General features: G+C 49.6%; 2 long non-coding RNA genes across 3 annotated transcripts in view; one reads left to right on the top strand and one right to left on the bottom strand.

Moving 5' to 3' along the window:
- Nucleotides 1-23,235, top strand: part of LOC140422782 (uncharacterized) — a 175,201-nt gene that overhangs the window by 91,182 nt on the left and 60,784 nt on the right. The gene's annotated exons all lie outside the window — the stretch shown is intronic.
- LOC140422781 (uncharacterized) lies at nucleotides 724-19,060 on the bottom strand. 2 transcript variants are annotated; one of them, XR_011947601.1, is made up of 3 exons: nucleotides 18,796-19,060; nucleotides 5,606-5,780; nucleotides 724-845 (listed from the first exon to the last, which is right to left on the bottom strand). It is a non-coding gene; the product is annotated as an uncharacterized lncRNA (long non-coding RNA). The 2 variants fall into 2 exon arrangements; XR_011947600.1 differs by lacking the exon at nucleotides 724-845 and having other exon boundaries at nucleotides 5,564-5,780.

Raw genomic sequence — 23,235 nt, 5'->3', positions numbered from 1 at the left:
AAGATTATAAGGCACGTGGGCAGCGTGGATAGGGAGCAGCTGTTCCCCTTAGTTGAAGGGTCAGTCATGAGGGGACACAAGTTCAAGGTGAGGAGCAAGAAGTTCAGAGGGAATTTGAGGAAATATGTTTTTACCCAGAGGATGGTGACAATCTGCAATGCACTGTCTGGAAGGGTGGTCGAGGCGCGTTGCCTCACATCCTTTAAAAAGTACCTGGATAAGCACTTGGCAAGTGATAACATTCGAGGCTATGGGCCAAGTGCTGGCAAGTTTTGGAATAACCCGGAATTTCTTAAGACAATGTTACAAACTAATAGCTGACTGCAACTTCTGCACTGAGTTCAGGGTCCCATGATTCTGAAGCTAAGGGAAACTTTCTCTACTGCCTCCACTGGAACACCCTGTTGTCCTTTATCTTTCGTCTGACTGTCTGAATAAAAGCATCTCATCCCAGGTCACAAAACCGATTCTGGTTTGTACTAAATGTCATCAGCAATCTCATAGAGAGGTGGAAGTGAGAAACTGAAATGTTACACTGATAAAACAAAACAAACAGTTAGATTCCTGCAATAAATATAGCATTATGAAGGATATCTTAATCCAAGCTCTTTATCTATCAAAGGGCATGCTGGACTTATTGTTTCAATGAATGCCTGAGTGCTTTTGTGAAATAAAAACAATCCTAAGGTTACAGTTCTTCCTTTTCTTTACATTTTTATTTGCTTAAATTCTCTTTCCGGAAGGTGCCAACATTTTCTGTGTTTTGGCCCCATCCCAGCACCTCCATGATCCAAATGGTCATTCTCCATGCAGGATGAGTGGTGGGCAGAGAGGTTTCCATTTATCTGCAGAAACCATAAATACCGAGTATGATTTAATCCTTGCTGAATTGTCCATTGACACATGCACAATCATAGAATCATAGAATTCCCACAGCAGAGAAAGAGGCCATTCGACAAATCGAGTCTGCACTGACCCTTTGAAAGGCCACTCTACCTAGGCCCACTTCCCCGCCCTGTAACTTCACCCTAAGGGGCAATTTAGCATGGCCAATCCACCTGACCTGCACATCTTTGGACTGTGGGAGGAAACCGGAGCACCCGGAGGAAACCCACGCACACATGGGGAGAAAGTACAAACTCCACACAGTGACCCAAGGTGGGAATTGAACCCGGGTCCCTGGTGCTGTGAGGCAGCCGTGCTAACCACTGTGCCACGGTGTCATTACAACCTGTAAAAAGAATCACTAAATATCTATAAGAAGGGGGACTTCTCCAAAAGGGGCTGCCCTTCTTTCCTACTCTTTCATGAGAATATTGATGTGCTTGATTATTTTTAGATTCATAGACTTTTTGCAGCACGGAAAGAGGTGCTTCGGCCCATCATGTCTGTGCCGGCCATCAAGCACGTATCTACTCTAATCCAGCACTCGGTCCGTAGCTTTGTATGTTAGGGCATTCCAAGTGCTCATTTAAATTATTCTTTATTTGCTGTGCATTACTGATAATCCTGATGACAAACAAGTGTGCTTATGAGCCTCCTGAGCAATACTCAAAATTACAAAGAAGCAAATTAAAAATAAGATCGCCAAACACCCTTTCCAATCAATTTCAGTGCCACACATGACTTTGTGTAATAGTGTAAGATGGAATAACACAGATCAGCAGTCCATTTTACATCCACCCTGTTTCCATTGAAGTCAAGTCCCCCCCCCCGTCGCGTGCTCAGACGTTTGTTCAGAATGGTTGTCAATGATTCAACCTGCCTGATCCAGCCTCTTTTGTAACTTCTTTGCTGCAAATGTAAAATTACTTTTGTGCACGTGTGTTCTTCCAGAAAAAAATGTGTTCATTTTTTTTGCACCTGAAAATAATGATGTGTTGTTTTGTTTAATCAATCTCGGCTGGAAATGAGCAATGTAAATCTCACAGTGCAGAAAATTTCAGAATTGTAATGTGACAAATATTTGAAAATCCCATGGTCAGGTCATAACATCTATCTATGATTCGTTGTTAACTACCCTGTGCTACATCACATTTAGAAGGGTAGTGTCAGAAATGTGGCTCTGCACCAACAGTTCTGCGGGTGACTTGGGCTCCTCGATAAGTATCTGTGTTTAGGGTTGGTGGGGGTCACCCTCTAATTGCAGTGGCTGCACGTCAGACGGGCTTTGAAACATGAATATCAACTAAAGGGTAAAGCTATTGTAAACTCCACTGGTGCACACATTGAAAAAGAGAAGAAACAAAGGATTTCAGCCTTGGAATAGATAAGCAGCAGGAGATTCAGGTCCAAAGATTAAATGAAGGTCATGTGATCAAACTCTCAATTTATTCCAGGAATGGAGCAATGCTTTATTTGAGGAATTGGCTTGTTCACAGTTATGATTAACGTAAAGATCAGTGCACGGGGACTGGGAGCTGGAGGATAGAATGCAATGTTCAGCAAACACAAGGAACGGTGGCCTTGGGACCTCACTGAGATCCCTTAAAGAAAGTATCAACTCCTACATTCACCATTCGCACTGCATGTTTCAGCACACCAAGAACCTTAAAGAGACAAGGTCCAATGGGGGCCCGGTGCAAACTCCAAAAGCACCCTCCACATGCCACAGAAGAATCCCGGTCAGTGAAGCAGGAGACCAGAGCAGATGGGAGAGGAGTTCGGGCAGCCAGTAAGAGCCCCGATTCTCAGATGACAGTCTCTGAGTCCTGATGGAGGCAGTTATGCAAAGGAGGAATGTCCTTATGCTGAGGGATAGGAGAAGGAATTCCCACCACATCACAAAAAAGGCTTTTCCAAATGGCAGTGGAGTTCAACAGCCATGACTGAGTAACGAGAACCTGGATCCAGTGATGGAAAATCTTCCACGACCTGCGCTTGACACAGATGAGTACTGAGTGGGCTTTGTGCTGAATGGGGCACTAAGGAAGCTGCCCATCCATGGTTGTGGTCAAGTGTGTGGGTTTCAGGCAGGCTCAGAGTACACATGTACTCGTGTATCCCAAGGTTGGAGAGATGAATCAGAATCCAAGATCCATCAAAGGTGCAGGTGCCCAAAGAGGTGGAAATGTTCTCAAACCTCTCGGGGGTGTTTTGAATTGGGAGACAGAACAGTCTGGTGTTAGGCCTTGTGGTGCAGTGGGTAGCGTCTCTGCCTCTGAGCCAGAAGCTACAGGTTTGAGTCCCACCCCAGGATTTGATGGCCAAGGAAGGTACATTCATGATACCGTCAAACAGGTTGTGTGTGTCAACCTGCAGAATCCTCCAACATGCCAATGGCTGGCGGTAAGAGCAGGAGAGACTGCTGGTCAGCATGCTTGATGTGGAGTGGTGCCCCCTCATTCTATACTCCTCTTGAAAGCGATCTGTTCCAGGAATTATGAACTATGGAAACAGACAAATGTCTGCCTTAGTGCACCACTAGATGCAGGAAGGGAATTAGAATTGGAATGGTATGGCGTTGGTGGTGAAGGTTTCAGCAATCATTGGAGCTCAAAACTTACTTGCAGGAGAAATGGAACCTCAACAATCTGGAGAAATCTGCAACTAGTGGTGGGGTGCCAAACCTGGCGACCCTCACCAGCCATGAGCTGCCAGCCCTGGAGCTGGAGGGCGAGCGAGGCGGCAGGTCCCGCTGGCTGGGGCAGATGGCGCAGAAGCGGAGTGTCCAGTGTGCCAGAAATTGGAGCCAAGGACCACGCCGAGTTCGAGAAAGGTGATGAGCCTCTGGAGGTGTCCATGAGGTGGCAAATGCTGGATATCCAGCGGCTTGTGTGGTGAGATCTGGCAGAGACCCCTGAAGGTCTGCGTGCCATGGTTTCTGTCATGGAGGAGCCCATGTGGAGCACAACGCTGCAGTGACCCTGAGCTCTGAGCACACAGCCTCATCTATCCAGGGATTATTGACTCTCATGGGCAGGCAGCGCCATGATGGCAATGACACATTACTGGGTTTGCATTCGGAACTGCAAGCCCTCACAATGGCACTGACCCCAGGAAGGGAATGCCTGTGTGGGAGAAGGAGGTGCCAACCAGCATCACCCATGGTTTCCCATCTGTGGACTCTTCTCATGGATCCCCGGATGAGGGCAGCAGCTTCTCAACATATCGCCGTAAAATCATACTGATGTGTCCTGTGTGCTGCATTGATGTCAGGCTAATCAATTCCTGATCAGAGATGTTCAGGGTGTCAAACTTTATTTGGTAGGGAGTGGCCTCATGGAATGGATGAGTGTTATGTGTTTGGGATGATGGTAGTGCCCACTGGCGATACGAGAAGGAAGTGCATGCCAGCCTATCTGAAGAACTGCTGAATAAACGCCTCCCTGGCATCCCTGTCCCCCTGGAGGCTCCTCATTGCAGCCTCATTGTCCTCACCCTCTGGCTACCTGGCATCAGCATCTGAATCTTCATTGGTGTCCTTGTCTGAGGCAGGTACCGCAGCAGCAGAGTCCTCCTCAGCCGGTATTTACAGCAGGGGTCTTTTAATCCGCCCTTGCATGAAAAAAAGAGTAAACTTGGTTGGCTCGCCTGCCCATATTGCCTGTGCGACGAGCTAAAAGTTGCACAGGCAATGTGAAATTCGGGTTTTCCTCCCCTTAATTACGTCTCTTATTGGGCATGTGCCCAAGCTATGCATATCCCGCAAGCGCGTGATGATACCAAGATACACGCCAACGTCATCACTTCACGTACTTCGGGTCAGGCGCGTGACCACATGACGAATGCGAATTCTACCCCATAGATTTCAGGTAAGGAAATTGAGTTGGGTCAGTTGCTGCCATTTCCATTTGCTGCCTCGGACCCATCAATTCCTTCCAGCAGTGCTCATTGATTCTCACTATACCAGAACCAAACAAAAATGGGGTAGTCATATTATCAGTAGGCAATGAGCTTCTTGCACAAGTGGAATCGAATTACCCCAGAACATTCAGTCAATTATTCACAGTCATTATCCCCTCAAAGAGAAACAAGAAAGATCTGTTAAACAATTAAATAGGTGGTTTTAGTAATGGCGTAGATAGACTAAGATGAACAAATACTGAGGTTGGGATGAATATTGCTTCGAGGCAGCGTGCCAGGTTGAATAATAGAGATGAGACAATGGATGAGTATTCTGGAACTTCAGTGAATAACTTTTCGGGTTCAGAGAATACTTTGACAGGACTTCCCCTATGGAGATTCAGTGGGTGGATTAGAAACCATGATAGGAGAGATTGCATCGAGTGTGCATAGTCTGTGGAAGGAGTCAATGCGCCAAACAGCCTTTTCTCACTTCCACCCTTTCTTGTTTCCTTGTGAATCTTGTGGTTGAGAGCCGTAGTGTTGCTCCAGCGTTGTAACCGCTGTGCTGCCAAGAATCCTGTGTTCATTTACTTTCAGAGATTCTAGCCCCAGACGGTGCTCACATTGTGACAGCATCAAGCGAACAACAACTGGTCTTAATCAGACTGGACTCCCAACACAGATACATATCCAGCATCCTCCCCACTCCCTCAAGTCCACTGTTTCCCTTCTCAACAATACTACTTTCCTTGCCAAAGACATCACGGCTATTAAATCATATTCAATGTTTTATTGTAATATTTCCTCCCAAACTTACTCAACTTATTTTAGACAGATTTCACGTTCCTGGGGCAGAATTTTGAGCCGTGTTAGCTGTCAGCAAAAACGACGAGGCTGGCGCAAAATACGGTGAGAATCGGGAAAAGAGATTCTCGCCGGCGAAATCACTTTTCCGATTTTCCAGGCCCCTCTCCTGTGGCGTAACGAGAATCCTGAAACAGAAGGCCGAGAACCTCATTTAAATACATTATAATATCATTAGTGAACCCTCCCGCCGGGACTCTCCCCCTCAATGAAAATCGCCGGTGTGGCGATTTACAACGGCTGTCCTCCAAAGGGGGCATCGGAGGTGAGTGCTCAGGTCGCCATTACCCTCCAGGGTGCCAGTCGCAGAGGGGGCAGCGGCGAGCACACAGGGAACCCAGACAAGCGCAATTCAGGGCCAGGGGAATTCAAGGCCACTGGTTATGGAGGACAGGATGTCAGGGATTAGTGCATGGGTGGCTGGCTGTTCAAGTTGGAAGGCTGGTTTAATCTGCAGCCCATGAGAAAAAGGAGCAATTAGGGTGCCCCTAAAGATGGACTTGTCATGATAATTCCAGTCTTCACACGCATCTGGTGTGTCCCACCTGCCACAGGAGAAGCCAGTTGCCTAATCAGGGGCGAAATTCTCCCCAAACGGCGCGATGTCCGCCGACTGGCGCCCAAAACGGGGCCAATCAGACGGGCATCGCGCCGCCCCAAAGGTGCGGAATGCTCCGCATCTTTGGGGGCCGAGCCCCAACATTGAGGGGCTAGGCCGACGCCGGAGGGATTTCCGCCCCGCCAGCTGGCGGAAACGGCCTTTGTTGCCCCGCCAGCTGGCGCGGAAATGACATGTCGGGGCGGCGCATGCGAGGGAGCGTCAGCGGCTGCTGACAGTTTCCCACGCATGCGCAGTGGGGAGAGTCTCTTCCGCCTCCGCCATGGTGGAGACCGTTGCGGAGGCAGAAGGGAAAGAGTGCCCCCACGGCACAGGCCCGCCCGCGGATCGGTGGGCCCCGATCACGGGCCAGGCCACCGTGGGGGCACCCCCCGGGGTCAGATCGCCCCGCGCCCCCCCCCAGGACCCCGGGGCCCGCCCACGCCGCCTTGTCCCGCCGGTAAATAGGCACTCTAATTTACGCTGGCGGGACAGGCAATTTATCGGCCCATTCGGGCCGGAGAATCCAGCGGGGGGGCCCGCCAACTGGCGCGGCCCGATTCCCGCCCCCGCCGAATATCCGGTACCGGAGACTTCGGCAACCGGCGGGGGCGGGATTCACGGCGGCCAACGGCCATTCTCCGACCCGCTGGGGGGTCGGAGAATGACGCCCGATCCGACCCTTCCCTGATGAGTCAATTGTGCCGGTTTAGTCAGCATTGCAATGCTTGAGTGTGCCATTGTTTAGTGCCCAAAGTTTAACCATTGAGGGGTCCCCTATGTGGGACTGCTTACCGCATCTTCTGGTTCGCGGATGGAATGTGGTACCATGCTTACAAGGGCCTGGGAATGTCCGAAAGGACTGGCCCTCCTCCATAGCCATGGAAAACACGTGACAGCTGGGGCTGGCAGCATCGCCTCTCCCCCCACCAAAACTCCATCTACAAAGAGAGGCCATGCCAGCGGCAAATACCACCTCTGCCTCCGGCGAGGGCGGGGAGGGCGGGTGGAATGCCTGCGCAGCCAGGGAGCCTGGAAGAAGGTGAAACAAGGTGCAGCCCCCGAACCTCCAACCCATTCAATCCATACACCCCAACCACCAGCTCGGGAGACAACTCAACATTCTCAACTCAACTCAACAACTGCAGCCCGATATCTCTCCTCAGCACAGACTACAAAGTCTTTGCCAAGGCAATGTCTTTCTGCATTGGCTGTCTGCTGGACCATATGATCCGCCCTGACCAGTCCTACATGGTCCCAGGCCGGACCATTTCTGCCAATATTCAGCTGTTCCGGGACCTGATCCACCATTCCCTGAGGTCTGGTCTGTCAAGCACTCTGCTGTCTCCTGACCAGGAGAAGGCGTTTAGCAGGGTGTATCATGCATACCTATGCTGATGACATACTCCTCATGTTCACAGGCCCTGCTGATCTGCGGAGCATGCGCAAGTGCCAGGCTGTGTACTCCGCTGTGTTCTCTGCCAGGATCAACTGGGCCAAGTGTTCCAGATTCCTGGTCGGTCCATTGCAGATGGACTCCCTGCCAGAGGTGCTCAGGCCTTTATCTGGAGCAGGGCCACTTTCCTCTACTTGGGAGTCTGCAGGGTACTGCAGGGCTGGGTGCTTATTGACCAATAAAGCACCCTTTAATCAGAGGGGCAATATCCGAGGGTTCGCCCACTGAGTCTATATGGGTGGAACTGAAAAATAAGAAGGGAGATATCACCTTGGTAGGACTGTACTACAGGCCCCCAAATAGTCAGCGGGAAATTGAGGAGCAAATATGTAAGGAGATTACAGATAGCTGCAAGAATAATAGGGTGGTAGTAGTAGGGGACTTTAACTTTACCAACATTGACTGGGACAGCCATAGCATTAGGGGCTTGGATGGAGGGAAATTTGTTGAGTGTATTCAGGAGGAACTTCTCATTCAGTATGTGGATGGACCGACTAGAGAGGGGGCAAAACTTGACCTCGTCTTGGGAAATAAGGAAGGACAAGTGACAGAAGTGCTAGTGAGGGATCACTTTGGGACAAGTGACCATAATTCCATTAGTTTTAAGATAGCTATGGAGAATGATAGGTCTGGCCCAAGAGTTAAAATTCTTAATTGGGGCAAGGCCAATTTTGATGGTATCAGACAGGAACTTGCAGAGGTAGATTGGGGGAGACTATTGGCAGGCAAAGGGACGGCTGGTAAATGGGAGGCTTTTAAAAATGTGTTAACCAGGGTGCAGGGTAAGCACATTCCCTTTAGAGTGAAGGGCACGGCTGGTAGAAGTAGGGAACCCTGGATGACTCGAGATATTGAGACTCTGGTCAAAAAGAAGAAGGAGGCATATGACGTACATAAGCAACTGGGATCAAGTGGATCCCTTGAAGAGTATAGAGATTGTCGAAATAGAGTTAAGAGGGAAATCAGGAGGGCAAAAAGGGGACATGAAATTGCTTTGGCAAATAATGCAAGGGAGAATCCAAAGAGATTCTACAGATACATAAAGGAGAAAAGAGTAACTAGGGACAGAGTAGGGCCTCTTAAGGATCAACAAGGACATCTATGTGCAGAGCCACAAGAGTTGGGTGAGATCCTGAATGAATATTTCTCATCGGTATTCACGGTGGAGAAAGGCATGGATGTTAGGAAACAAAGGGAAATAAATAGTGATGTCTTGAGAAGTGTGCATATTACAGAGGAGGAGGTGTTGGAAGTCTTAAAGCGCATCAAGGTAGATAAATCCCCGGGACCTGATGAAATGTATCCCAGGATGTTGTGGGAGGCTAGCGAGGAAATTGCGGGTCCCCTAACCGAGATATTTGAATCATCGGCAGCCACAGGTGAGGTGCCTGAAGATTGGAGAGTGGCGAATGTTGTGCCCTTGTTTAAGAAGGGCAGCAGGGAAAAGCCTGGGAACTACAGACCGGTGAGCCTAACGTCTGTAGTAGGTAAGTTGCTAGAAGGTATTCTGAGAGACAGGATCTACAAGCATTTAGAGAGGCAAGGACTGATTCGGGGCAGTCAGCATGGCTTTGTGCGTGGAAAATCATGTCTCACAAATTTGATTGAGTTTTTTGAGGGGGTGACCAAGAAGGTAGATGAGGGCAGTGCAGTAGACGTTGTCTACATGGACTTTAGCAAAGCCTTTGACAAGGTACCGCATGGTAGGTTGTTGCAAAAGGTTAAAGCTCACGGGATCCAGGGTGAGGTTGCCAATTGGATTCAAAATTGGCTGGACGACAGAAGGCAGAGGGTGGTTGTAGAGGGTTGTTTTTCAAACTGGAGGCCTGTGACCAGTGGTGTGCCTCAGGGATCGATGCTGGATCCACTGTTATTTGTGATTTATATTAATGATTTGGATGAGAATTTAGGAGGCATGGTTAGTAAGTTTGCAGATGACACCAAGATTGGTGGCACAGTGGATAGTGAAGAAGGTTATCTAGGATTGCAACGGGATCTTGATCAATTAGGCCAGTGGGCCGACGAATGGCAGATGGAGTTTAATTTAGATAAATGTGAGGTGATGCATTTTGGCAGATCGAATCAGGCCAGGACCTACTCAGTTAATGGTATGGCGTTGGGGAGAGTTATAGAACAAAGAGATCGAGGAGTACAGGTTCATAGCTCCTTGAAGGTGGAGTCGCAGGTGGACAGGGTTCGGTATGCTTGATTTCATTGGTCAGAACATTGAATACAGGAGTTGGGACGTCTTGTTGAAGTTGTACAAGACTTTGGTACGGCCACACTTGGAATACTGTGTGCAGTTCTGGTCACCCTATTATAGAAAGGATATTATTAAACTAGAAAGAGTGCAGAAAAGATTTACTAGGATGTTGCCGGGACTTGATGGTTTGAGTTATAAGGAGAGGCTGGATAGACTGGGACTTTTTTCCCTGGAGCGTAGGAGGCTTAGGGGTGATCTTATAGAGGTCTATAAAATAATGAGGGGCATAGATAAGGTAGATAGTCAACATCTTTTCCCAAAGGTAGGGGAGTCTAAAACTAGGGCATAAGTTTAAGGTGAGAGGGGAGAGATTCGGAAGGGCCCAGAGGGGCAATTTCTTCACTCAGAGGGTAGTGAGTGTCTGGAATGGGCTGCCAGAGGTAGTAGTAGAGGCGGGTACAATTGTGTCTTTTAAAAAGCATTTAGATAGTTACATGGGTAAGATGGGTATAGAGGGTTATGGGCCAAGTGCGGGCAACTGGGACTAGCTTAATGGTAAAAATTGGGCGGCATGGACTGGTTGGGCCGAAGGGCCTGTTTCCATGCTGTAAACTTCTATGATTCTATGATTCGATGATAATCACATTTAATTTGTGATTCGCTTTTTGCTAAAGGCAGTGTCCCTTTAAGGAACTGTCCCTTTAATTTTTCCCTCAGTTTATTTGATTTAGTTTACTCGGTTATTTGTATTCATCAAAATAGTTGGAAGTGTTGCCCCCAAGCATTGAGCTCCGAGGCTCATACTTATGTCTACATAACGGAGAGGTGACACAGATGTGCCCTGCAATACAAGGCGATATGGTGAATTGGCTCATCAGTCACCTTGTTCAAGGGATGAGGGGGGGGACAGTGTCTTGTTCCCATGTGAGACACAGGTCCATTGTATGTACTTAACTGCCTCATCCTCACTCTTGGGGAAGCATGCGGGCTGCTGAGGCTCTCTAGGGTCAAAGTATTTCATTCAGGTGGAGTTGAGAGGCATAACTGTGGGTCAGCGGCTATTATGTGACAAGAGAGGGCATGAGGCTCAGTGGGAAAGCACTCACTTAGCGGGGTGAACATGTTAGATGTCCCAGACCCTAAATGGGCTGTGGGTGAGGTCATTGTCAGGACTCCTCATCGCTCACTTTGATGTTCTCTTCCTTTCAGGTTTTGATTCTGGAGAATCATGGAACCAGTCGAGCTGGCAATTCCTTTGATTGCAAGCGATCAGCAGCAGCAACAGCAATATTCCGCTGCACGTGACCAGGAGCAGCACACTGCCGAGGAGGGGGAGGCAGGGATCATTAATCTTCCGGGAGCAGAGCCACAGATGGCGGAGCCTCGGAGGAGACACTGCCAGCCATGGGTGTGCAGAACTTCCTAGCTCCAGATGTCAGACGTCCAGTGCCGGAGATGACTGCGTCTGTCCTGAGGGATCGTTGACCAGTTGTGTCAGATGATGCAAGAGCTAGCAGCACATGGACTGAGAGGTCACCCATTGTCTGAGGCCCTGAAAGTTAATGCCGCTTTTAACATCCATGCCAGTGTTCAGGACTGCACATGTGACCTGTGCGGCATTTCCCAGTCAGCAGAGCACAAGTGCATATGGGAGGAGTTGAGAGGGTACATCAACTTGGACAGATACCAAGCGAGCCAGGAGACCAGGCCATGGGCTTCACCCATATAGCAGGCATGCCCAGCTTGTCTGTGACCACACGATGCACATCATGCAGGTATGTGCCCATTTCCTGGGGAACATCCTGACCCTCATTTGGGCTGATCAGATCTTTTCACACATCTTCTCTTCTCTTCTCTAGTAGTACTGCACTCCGTTTGCTTCATACTCTGCCCATGTCTATGTATTTACATTGTGTATCTATGAATGTCCTGTGGTTTTTTCTCATGTATGGAACGATCTGTATGGACTGTACGCAGAACACTACTTTTCACTGTACTTCGGCACATGACACAATAAATCTAATTAATCAATAAACCCATGATAGTTACATCTTCCATGCCCAGAGGGTACTGCAGGGGCTGGCCGATCTTAGCCTTTTTTGAGGGTGAGCTGCAGCTGGAGGCATGGTTCCTCAGGGACAAAGAGTTACCCACTCAGGATGTGCCCGATGATGCTAGGGTGGAAGCCATTAACACCCTCTGAGACTCCTACAATGAGGCTCATTCATCAATGCGTGATCTGACCGAGCAGGCGATTGGACTGCTCAAGATGCAGTTCTGGGGCCGGACCAGTCGGGGGGAGCCCTCCAGTACACCCCCAGAGGGTGTCCAGCTTCCTTGTGGTCTGCTGCACTCTACACAACCTGGCACTTCAGCAGAGAGCAGTTGGGTCAGGAGGAGATAGAGGTGCGCCACATCTCCTTGGATGAGAAGGATTTTGAAGAGGGCAGCGACGGGCAACCCGCAGTTGAGGAGGAGGACAGACCTCGGGCAATGACTAGGGCCCACATGGGGAGCAGGGCTAGGGACGCCCTCATTGTACCAGGACCAGGGTGTGAAGACCTCTGCCAACATGGGATCTCACTTTGTATTACTGTGGTGCCTGCCGGAGGTCATCGTCCTGGCTGCCCATTCATGGGCAGGGCGCAAAAACGACGGACCGGGCGCTGTAGGAGAATGATGATATCGTGCAGGGAGGACAGAGCGATGTTCCTCTTGACCTCTGCAAAAAGTCTGACTCCTGCCTGACAGAGAGTTGAACGCGACCTGCCAATGAACACGGTGTTATAAGTAAATAAGACATAGGAGCAGAATTAGGCCACTCAGCCGATCGAGTCTGCTCCGTCATTCAATCATGGCTGATATTTTTCTCATCCCCATTCACCTGCCTTCTCCCCATAACCCCTGATCCCCTTATTAATCAAAAACCTCTATCTCTGTTTTGAAGACACTCAGTGATTTCTCTCCACGTCCACTCTATCCAGGCCACGCAGTATCCTGTAAGTTTCAATAAGATCCCCCCCTCATCCTTCTAAACTCCAAAGAGTACAGACCCAGAGTCCTCAACCATTCCTCATACAACAAGCTCTTCGTTCCAGGGATCATTCTTGTGAACCTCCTCTGGACCCTTTCCAAGACCAGAACATCCTTCCTTAGATACGGGGCCCAAAACTGCTCACAATACTCCAAATGGGGTCTGACCAGAGCCTTATATAGCCTCAGAAGTACATCCCTGGTCTTGTATTCTAGCCCTCTCGACATGAATGCTAACATTGCATTTGCTTTCCTAACTGCCGACTGAACCTACACTTTAACCTGAAGAGAATCATGAACAACACTCCAAGTCCCTTTGTGCTTCTGAATTCCTAAGCATCTTCCCATTTAGAAAATAGTCTTTGCCTCCATTTCTCCTTCCAAAGTACATACCCTCACACTTTTTCACATTGTATTCCATCTGTCACTTCTTTTCCCACTCTCCTAGCCTGTTCAAATCCTTCTGCAGCCCGCCTGCTTCCTCAATACTACCTGTCCCTCTACAAATCTTTGTGTCAACTGCAAACATAGCAACCGTGCCTTCAGTTCCTTCCTCCAGAACATTAATGTTCGAGGGGCCAATCGAGCCAGAATGACATCTCAGCTGCTACTGCCTTCCCCAAGGTCAGGGGTCCCGGTGTGCTTCGCCATCTCTTGATGGGATGAACAGACTCTCACATGTTTTCAGCTGATGACATCCTCATAACTGGAGAATGTTGTCACATGTGAGAGGCCTGAGCATTGGTGTGGGGTTGGGGTGAGTCTTTCCATGGATGAGGGTTTGGGAGGAATGGGACTGGGGGCCTGTGCCAGGAGCGACACGGCATAACTGCATCGTCAGTGTGGGAGATGGGAGAGACATAGTGCTGCTTTCTCACACTTCAGAGGGAGGAAGCACCGAGTTTGGGCAGGGGTTTACGGAGCCATGATATGACAGTGTGGAAGCTCTTTATGAGTAATCAAAGTGAATTGTAATGCTAGGTAGTTATTGCAATATTGCCTAGGTTCACTCTTTCCCACTAGGTGCCTATCGCTTCTTGGTCATCTTCACCCTCTCACTCCATCTAGATGTATCTCCAAGATCCACAGCTGAGGTTGAGGCGGCCTACTAACTTCCACGCCCTGCTGCCTACCACGCTCTGCTACCTGAGATGACTTTGACGGGTATCCTGTGGGGGACCTGCTTCCGAGCAACATGGGTGTTGCAGTGTTGAACTCCTTGATGTGTGTGCTGGAAGTGTTTCGCTCACAGGGAGGGGGCTGTCAGATGGGCTGTACACTCCCCCCCCCCCCCCCCCCCCCCCACCCCCCAGGGTCTCCTGGCTGTGGAGGGCTCCGGCCTGTGCTCCCGACGATCCTCTTCCCTTCGGATGCCAGAGGGCTTCTGGGCTCCTCCATGGATAGAGGTGCAGCTGGAGTGAGATCGAGAAGCCCCACCGTCCTCTGCCGCTGACATTCGTGGGTCCCCATCAGTGCCTGCACCATGCAGTTGAAGCACTGCACCATGCACATGCCCTCAGCCACAGAGGGCACGGGCTGAACCATGAAGAAGACATCCTACCACCATGGTGTGCACATCCTGCACCAAGGTCTCCATTTCAGACTCCACCCTCGCAGTGTTTGCCTCGTTGCATCAGACTGACGACACCCTCTCCTCGGCAGAAGAAGATGCCGTTTAGCTCCGAGGAGGGATATTGTCATCCCTTCCAGATACTCGCGGCTCTGCCTTTGTAGCTCCAGCAGCTTGGGACAACCGAATCCAGGGGCATGCTGTCGGCTAGCGGCTCAGCAGTCTCCTTGGCTCCGGCATCCCTCCGAGTGCCAGATACCTGGGATGTCCCTGTCTCCACCTGCTGTGAAGAGCTTACCAGTGAGGAATTCTGAAGAACAAAGGGACCTTGGTGTCTTTGTCTATACATGAAGATATGGGTTCAACGACAAGGAAAATTAGGAGAAAGGTTAAGAGGAAATATAACTTAGGAGAGGTTACCGATCGAGGTGTTAAGATTCAGAACAGAGGTAAAAAAGCCAACATAAGTGTACTTTACCTGAATGCTCGTAGTATTCGGAATAAGGTAAATGAGTTGATGGCGCAAATCATCGTAAATGACTATGATTTAGTGGCCATTACTGAAACATGGTTAAAGGATGGTCACGACTGGGAGTTAAATATCCGAGGGTATCAAACTTTTCGGAAGGACAGAGTGGATGGTAAGGGTATAGCTCTGTTATTTCAGGATGACATCCGGGCAACAGTAAGGGATGACATCGGTGCTATGGAGGATAAGGTTGAATCCATTTGGGTGGAAATCAGGAATAGTAAGGTGAAACAGTCACTGATAGGAGTACTCTATAGGCCACCAAATAGTAACATTATGGTGGGGCAGGCAATAAACAAAGAAATAACTGATGCATGTAGAAATGGTACAGCAGTTATCATGGGGGATTTTAATCTACATGCCGATTGGTTTAACCAGGTCGTCCAAGGCAGCCTTGAGGAGCAGTTTATAGAATGTATCCGCGATAGTTTCCTAGAACAGTATGTAATGGAACCTACAAGGGAACAATCGGTCCTAGATCTGGTCCTGTGTAATGAGACAGGATTGATTCAGGATCTCATAGTTAGGGATCCTCTCGGAAGGAGCGATCACAATATGGTGGAATTTAAAATACAGATGGAGGGTGAGAAGGTAAAATCAAGCACTAGTGTTTTGTGCTTAAACAAAGGAGATTACAATGGGATGAGAGAAGAACTAGATAAGGTAGACTGTGGGCAAAGACTTTATGGTGAAACAGTTGAGGAACAGTGGAGAACCTTCCAAGTGATTTTTCACAGTGCTCAGCAAAGGTTTATACCAACAAAAAGGAAGGACAGTAAAAAGAGGGAAAATCGACCGTGGCTATCTAAGGAAATAAGGGAGAGTATCAAATTGAAGGAAAAAACATACAAAGTAGCAAAGATCAGTGGGAGACTAGAGGACTGGAAAATCTTTAGGGGGCAACAGAAAGCTACTAAAAAAGCTATAAAGAAGAGTAAGATAGATGATGAGAGTAAACTTGCTCAGAATATAAAAACAGAGAGTAAAAGTTTCTACAAATACATAAAACAAAAAAGAGTGGCTAAGGTAAATATTGGTCCTTTAGAGGATGAGAGGGGATATTTAATAATGGGAGATGAGGAAATGGCTGAGGAACTGAACAGGTTTTTTGGGTCGGTCTTCACAGTGGAAGACACAAATAACATGCCAGTGACTGATGGAAATGAGGCTATGACAGGTGAGGACCTTGAGAGGATTATTATCACCAAGGAGGTAGTGATGGGCAAGCTAATGGGGCTAAAGGTAGACAAGTCTCCTGGACCTGATGGAATGCATCCCAGAGTGCTAAAAGAGATGGCTAGGGAAATTGCAAATGCACTAGCGATAATTTACCAAAATTCACTAGACTCTGGGGTGGTCCCGGCAGATTGGAAATGAGCAAACGTGACACCACTGTTTAAAAAAGAAGGTAGGCAGAAAGCGGATAATTATAGGCCAGTGAGCTTAACTTCGGTAGTAGGGAAGATGCTGGAATCTATCATCAAGGAAGAAATAGCGAGGCATCTGGATGGAAATTGTCCCATTGGGCAGACGCAGCATGGGTTCATAAAGGGCAGGTCATGCCTAACTAATTTAGTGGAATTTTTTGAGGACATTAACAGTGCGGTAGATAACGGGGAGCCAATGGATGTGGTATATCTGGATTTCCAGAAAGCCTTTGACAAGGTGCCACACAAAAGGTTGCTGCATAAGATAAAGATGCATGGCATTAAGGGGAAAGTAGTAGCATGGATAGAGGATTGGTTAATTAATAGAAAGCAAAGAGTGGGGATTAATGGGTGTTTCTCTGGTTAGCAATCAGTAGCTAGTGGTGTCCCTCAGGGATCAGTGTTGGGCCCACAACTGTTCACAATTTACATAGATGATTTGGAGTTGGGGACCAAGAGAAATGTGTCCAAGTTTGCAGACGACACTAAGATAAGTGGTAAAGCAAAAAGTGCAGAGGATACTGGAAGTCTGCAGAGGGATTTGGATAGGCTAAGTGAATGGGCTAGGGTCTGGCAGATGGAATACAATGTTGACAAATGTGAGGTTATCCATTTTGGTAGGAATAACAGCAAAAGGGATTATTATTTAAATGATAAAATATTAAAACATGCTGCTGTGCAGAGAGACCTGGGTGCGCTAGTGCATGAGTTGCAAAACGTTGGTTTACAGGTGCAACAGGTGATTAAGAAGGCAAATGGAATTCTGTCCTTCATTGCTAGAGGGATGGAGTTTAAGACTAGGGAGGTTCTGCTGCAATTGTATAAGGTATTAGTGAGGCCACACCTGGAGTATTATGTTCAGTTTTGGTCTCCTTACTGGACGTACTGGCACTGGAGGGTGTGCAGAGGAGATTCACTAGGTTAATCCCAGAGCTGAAGGGGTTGGATTACGAGGAGAGGTTGAGTAGACTGGGACTGTACTCGTTGGAATTTAGAAGGATGAGGGGGGATCTTATAGAAACATAAAAATTATGAAGGGAATAGACAGGATAGATGCGGGCAGGTTGTTTCCACTGGTGGGTGAAAGCAGAACTAGGGGGCATAGCCTCTAAATAAGGTGAAGTAGATTAAGGCTGAGTTTAGGAGAAACCTCTTCACCCAAAGGGTTGTGAATCTATGGAATTCCATGCCCAGTTAAGCAGTAGAGGCTCCTTCATTAAATGTTTTTAAGATAAAGATAGATAGTTTTTTGAAGAATAAAGGGATTAAGGGTTATGGTGTTCGGGCCGGAAAGTGGAGCTGAGTCCACAAAAGATCAGCCATGATCTCATTGAATGGTGGAGCAGGCTCGAGGGGCCAGGTGGCCTATTCCTGCTCCTAGTTCTTATGTTCTTATAGATCTTTCAAGGCAGAAGGGCAGGTTAATAGGGTGGTGAAAAACACATATGGGACACTCGCTTCTATCGATCGGGACATACAGCACAAAAGCAGGGAGGTCATGATGGAGTTGTATAGAAATTTGGTGAGGCCTCAGCTGGAATACAGTGTGCAATTCTGGTCACCACATTATGGGAAGGATTTGATTGCACTGGAGGGGGTGCAGGGAAGATTCACCAGAATGTTGCCTGGGATGGAACATTGAAGTAATCTAGAGAGGTTGTCTCGGCTTGGGTTGTTTTCTCTGGAGCAGAGAAGACTGAGGGGTGACCTGATCAAGCTGTACAAGATTAAGAGGGGCATGGACAGGGTGGCTAGGGAACAGCTTTTCTCCTTAAGTTGAAGGGTCAGTTATGAGGGGACACAAGTTCAAAGTGAGGGGTGGGAGGTTTCGGGGGGATTTGAGGAAAAATGTTTGTTACCTAGAGAGTGGTGACGGCCTGGAGCACACTGCCTGGGAGGGCGGTAGAGGCGGGTTGCCTCACCTCCTTTAAAAAGTACCTGAATGAGTACTTGGTATGCCATAACATTCAAGACCATGGGCCAAGTGTTGACAAGTGGTATTAGGTAGGTCAGGGCCTTCCATGCGTTGGTGCAGACTCGATGGGCCGAGGGGCCTCTTCTGCACTGTAGTACTCTGGGATTCTGAGTGATCCAGAAGCCTGCCTGCTACTTAATCCCACTGGAGTGTGATTAGCCGTGATGGTGGATGGTGTGGGTGACAGATGAGACGTCTCTTCACCTCTGGTCTCCAAGATGTCTGCCTCGGCGCTGCCTGGGTATCCAGAGGTCGTGAGAATGTTCCGGACTAGGCTGCTGATTGACCTGCAATGGAAGGGAGATGGCATCAATGCGGTACAGGTGAACATAATAGGAGAAAAGTCACTCACGTGAGGTTTGTGTCATGGCTGGATGTGTTGATGCTTCCCACTTGTATCTTTAACCTCGACCTCGCCCTCTGCTGTTGTGCTGCTCTCCGGCTAGCTCAAGGCCTCATTCCTCAACTGGGGTTAGGGTCTTGAGTTCCGGCATCACTTTGGCCAGCTTGTGCCCGCTCACGCCGGTTGTGCGTGAGTTGTTCCTGCATTGAGACAGATGGGAATAGTGTCGGCGGGAGTTGTGCCACGTCAGATGGAGATGAAGTGTGGCAAGCGTGGGAGGCGAGTGGCACCGGGTGTTTGAGGGTCACCGGAGCTACTGGGTGGATTATGAGGTAGGGTGGCACATGACAAGTGCTGTGACCCTGTGAGGTGGGTGGGAGTGAGATCACAGTGGAGGTGTGAGGGCTGTGTTCAGGGTACTGAGGGTAGGGAAGCAGACTTACCCTAGCTGCAGGAAGAAGGTCTTTCGTCTTCTCACGATGCTTCAGCCCTGTCCTCTTATGGAGCGGTCACTGCCTCCCAGGCGGGATTGGTCACTTTTCTGGATGGATGTCTGCCCGGGGTAGGGGGTTTCCTGCCTCTTCTTGACCTGTCGAGAAGTTTGCTGAAGGCTCCCTCGATGAAACATGGTTCAGTCTTTCAGTTAGCCAACCCCCCCCCCCCTCGATTGGACTTGGAACAAGTGCAGGTCTGGGAAAGTGTTTAAAAGGAACGCCCCACTGATTACAGGGATTAAGGGGTGAGCAATTGAGAGGCAAGTCACCACGAGCATCGCATGAATCACATGGAAAAAATAAATCTGTTAAAGAGGCTGAATATAAGCCGAGGTTTCCCACCAGCGCCAACGGGATTCTCCCCGGTTTCCGCACCAGAACCGATACTTTGAAAAAAGATCCGCCCCTTAACAGCAGCTCCTCAGTTGTAACTTTCTCATTGTTGGCCAAGTTCGAATTTAATTATTTGAAAGTAATGGATTGTACCAGGCCTAAACATTCTAATTAACTAAATCACTAGCTCAGCCAAATGAAAACAGGCCCCCACCTCCCCATATGGTGCAGTCAGTATTAATCTGGCAACAGTCAGGAGCCGATTGGAAATATCTGAGTTTCTTTCTGATTTCTTCATGTATTACATGCCCCCCACCCCCCCGCCACCAATTCAAATCTGTTTTGTATGATACTAACCCTCCTGTCATAATTAGACTTTCACCGAAAATAGATTCTACAAATCACTGATTTCATACTTCTGAAAGATTCCAGTGCATCTATTCACCAAGAACAGAGTGAGCCACTAGTGACATCCAGTGGTACAATTTTTTTTGCAAATGAGAATCATGTTTGAATAACTGTAAACAGGAGCATCTGGTTTGCAAGTGATAGTGTTTCTGACAACAAGAACCCCTTTTCACTCAATAATCACCAACTTCCTCCCGTACGCAACTGCAGCAAGATTGACATGTGGCTTTAAACATAGTTTTGGCGTGCCTTATTTATAATTACCACACAGCAACAGGATATATTTCAAACAGCAGATATATTCTACTCCTAATTGCCTCAAGCGGGATTGACATCTCCTTTGCACCGTCTCCAAATTCTTCACAACCTTGACAGGATGCAATTATTCAATCAGATGTCAGTACTTTCATCGGGATGGTCTGGTTCCTCTAGGTTGCTGCGATGAGCCAAGTGATTCAGAAACAAAACGTGTGTGGTGATGTTGCTCCCAGTGCCTTGAAGAGGAAAGGAGGAGGAAGAGTTTTAACAAAGAAGCTGTTAATTGCTTTGGCTACAGTTCAGAGCAAAGTCCTTTTCAAATTGACTGTAAATCTAGTCATATGAAAATTCTTCCATTCTTTAAAGCACTCCTAATTTGAATAGCTCAATAGATAAATTCACTCCCAGCCAACAAAGCTCAAAGATCCTGGGTGAGATTCTCCATCTGCTGACGGCGAAATGGGGAAAGGTGATTGGGCGGAGAAGCGGTGTTGCTGCCGAAACCGTGGCAGCTGATGGATTCACGGCGAATCACAATCCTCCAGTGCCTCGACAGCGGCGTCAATGCATTCCACTCCGCACGTCTGGTAAACCCCATTTGCATATCATTGGCGGGCCTGACTCGGTATTCTCCGGGGCCTCTGAGATCCTCCACCTCCACCAGGAAGCATTCCCGATTTTCACTTGTGTTTTTATAAATCAGGAAACAGGCACCGAGGCTGATGATGGAGAGAGAGGAGGTAGGGGACGGAGACGCGCGGCCATGTCCGGGCTGGCTGGGGTGGGGGGGGGGGGCCTTTGCCGTAGGGTTAGGGGTGATGGGGGAATGGGTCATTAGACAGGGGTGGCCCCAACTGGACTGGGGCAGTGTCCAATCACGGTCCGTCATTGCCACAGCCTGCAAGGCAGCCACCTTGCTGTGCATCCTACTGACAACCTACCTTAGCCCCTGGTTCTGCAGAGTGCCGTCAGCCATATGGGTGTCCCTACCACCCCCCCCCCCCCCAGCCTCCACCCTACCACCACTGCATCCCAGCCCCCACCCCCAAATCCTACCTCCGCCATCTTACCCCCCCCCGCCCCCAACCAGCCGCCAGGGGCATCACACAGCCCACCCAAGGGCAACGCCCAGAGTAGCCCCTACAGAGGGGTACCAGACAGGGGCTGAGGAGAGTACCACTGGCAAGGCCCTCGCCAGCCAACGGTACCCTTGGCAACTGGGATGGGCGACACGGCCAGAGGCCCCCATAGTGTCAGTCACCGACAGGGCAAGGGGTGTGGGGGTACATGCGGGGACAGGGTCCTCAGTGCCAACCGGGGCCAACGTGTAGCCCGTTGGACCTGGTTGGGCATGGGGATATGCACTATGCACTCAATTGATATTGGAATGCAACAAGCAATGGTTGCCTTCCCTCTAGTCGCCGCAGCCCTGAGGGATGCACTGAGGCTGTACGAGCTGGAGTTGCTCAAGGGGCAGCACGGTAGCACAGTGGTTAACACTGTTGCTTCACATCTCCAGGGTCCCAGGTTCGATTCCCGGCTTGAATCACTATCTGTGCGGAGTCTGCAGTGCTCCCTATGTCTGCGTGGGTTTCCTCCGGGTGCTCAGGTTTCCTCCCACAGTCCAGAGATGTGCAGGTTAGGTGGATTGGTCATGCTAAATTGTTTTTAGTGTCCAAAAAGGTGAGGTGGGGTTACTGGGATAAGGTGGAGATGGGGGCTTAAATCTGGTGCTTTTTCCAGGGGCTGTTGCAGACACGATGGGCTGAATGGCCTCCTTCTGCACTGTAAATTCTATGAGGAGGAGGATGAAGCTGCAGCAGTGGAGGCTGCCCCAGAGGAATAGGAGGCAGCCACTGAGGATGGAGATGTGGCTGCCCAACAGGCCAAGAAGGAGGGTGTAGAGGAGGAGGAGGTGCCACATTAGGCCTTGTATGTACCGGCAGTGCCTGTAATTCGTGGACCTGCCAGACCAGGCATGCCGTAGCCCTGAAGCTCTACACAACAGGATCCTTCCAGATGCCGAGTGGGGACCTGTCCTGGATCTCACAGAGCTGGGTACACAGGGGCATCCGCACCATCACGGAGGCCCTGTATGCCCAGTTGGCACAATACATCCATTTCAATGTGGTCAGAGCCCGCCAGGATGCCCTGGCAGCGGGATTCACCACCATCGCTGAGTTGCCCGGGTCTAGGGTGTGATTGACGGGATGCATGCTGCCCCACGAGCACATGCAGATGACAGGCTGCTCCACACAAACCAAAAGGGGTTCCACGCAATGAACATGCAGCTGGAGTGCGACCATCAGCTGCGCTTCATGCACCGTGCCTGATGTCTGGGCAGTGTGCATGACGCCTTCATTCTGGCACACTCAACGGTTTCTGACCTCTTCGAGGTGCACCCCTGGCTGGGGGGGGGGGGGGGGGGGGGGGGGGGGGGGGGGCTCCTGGGCGACAGGGTTCATCCACTGCGGCCCTGGCTGATGACACCTATCCGGAGGCCACAGACCAACGTGGATACCTGCTATAACGACACCCATGCAATGAACAGGGGCGTGATCGAGCAGTGCTTCGGCATTCTGAAGATGCGTTCAGATGCCTGGACCGCTAAGGAAGCCCCCTCCAGTATGACGATGGGAGGGGCGCCGCATCGAAATGGCCTGCTGCGTTCTCCACAACATCGCGCAGCAGAGGGGCAATGTGCTGGAGGAGGAGGATGAACATCAGTTCTCGGCCTGATGAGGGACATGCAGTAGAGGGCGGAGATGGGCAGGACATGGGGCCCAGGCAGGCACGGGAGGCCGTACAATGGACATGGGGTCAACGCGCACGGGATGCTCTGACCGCCTCCGGGTTCACCGACTGGGGGGGCACTGTCCGGGGCATGGACACTGCATGCCACCTCCACCGCCGCTCCACCGCCCCGGCCAACCACCACCCCTCCCCATCTCCCCCC

This window comes from Scyliorhinus torazame, chromosome 5 (assembly GCF_047496885.1).
Source record: "Scyliorhinus torazame isolate Kashiwa2021f chromosome 5, sScyTor2.1, whole genome shotgun sequence".
NCBI classification, from domain to species: domain Eukaryota; kingdom Metazoa; phylum Chordata; class Chondrichthyes; order Carcharhiniformes; family Scyliorhinidae; genus Scyliorhinus; species Scyliorhinus torazame.
The sequence above is the reverse complement of the archived record's forward strand: the minus strand, read 5'-3'. Positions and strand labels throughout refer to the sequence as shown.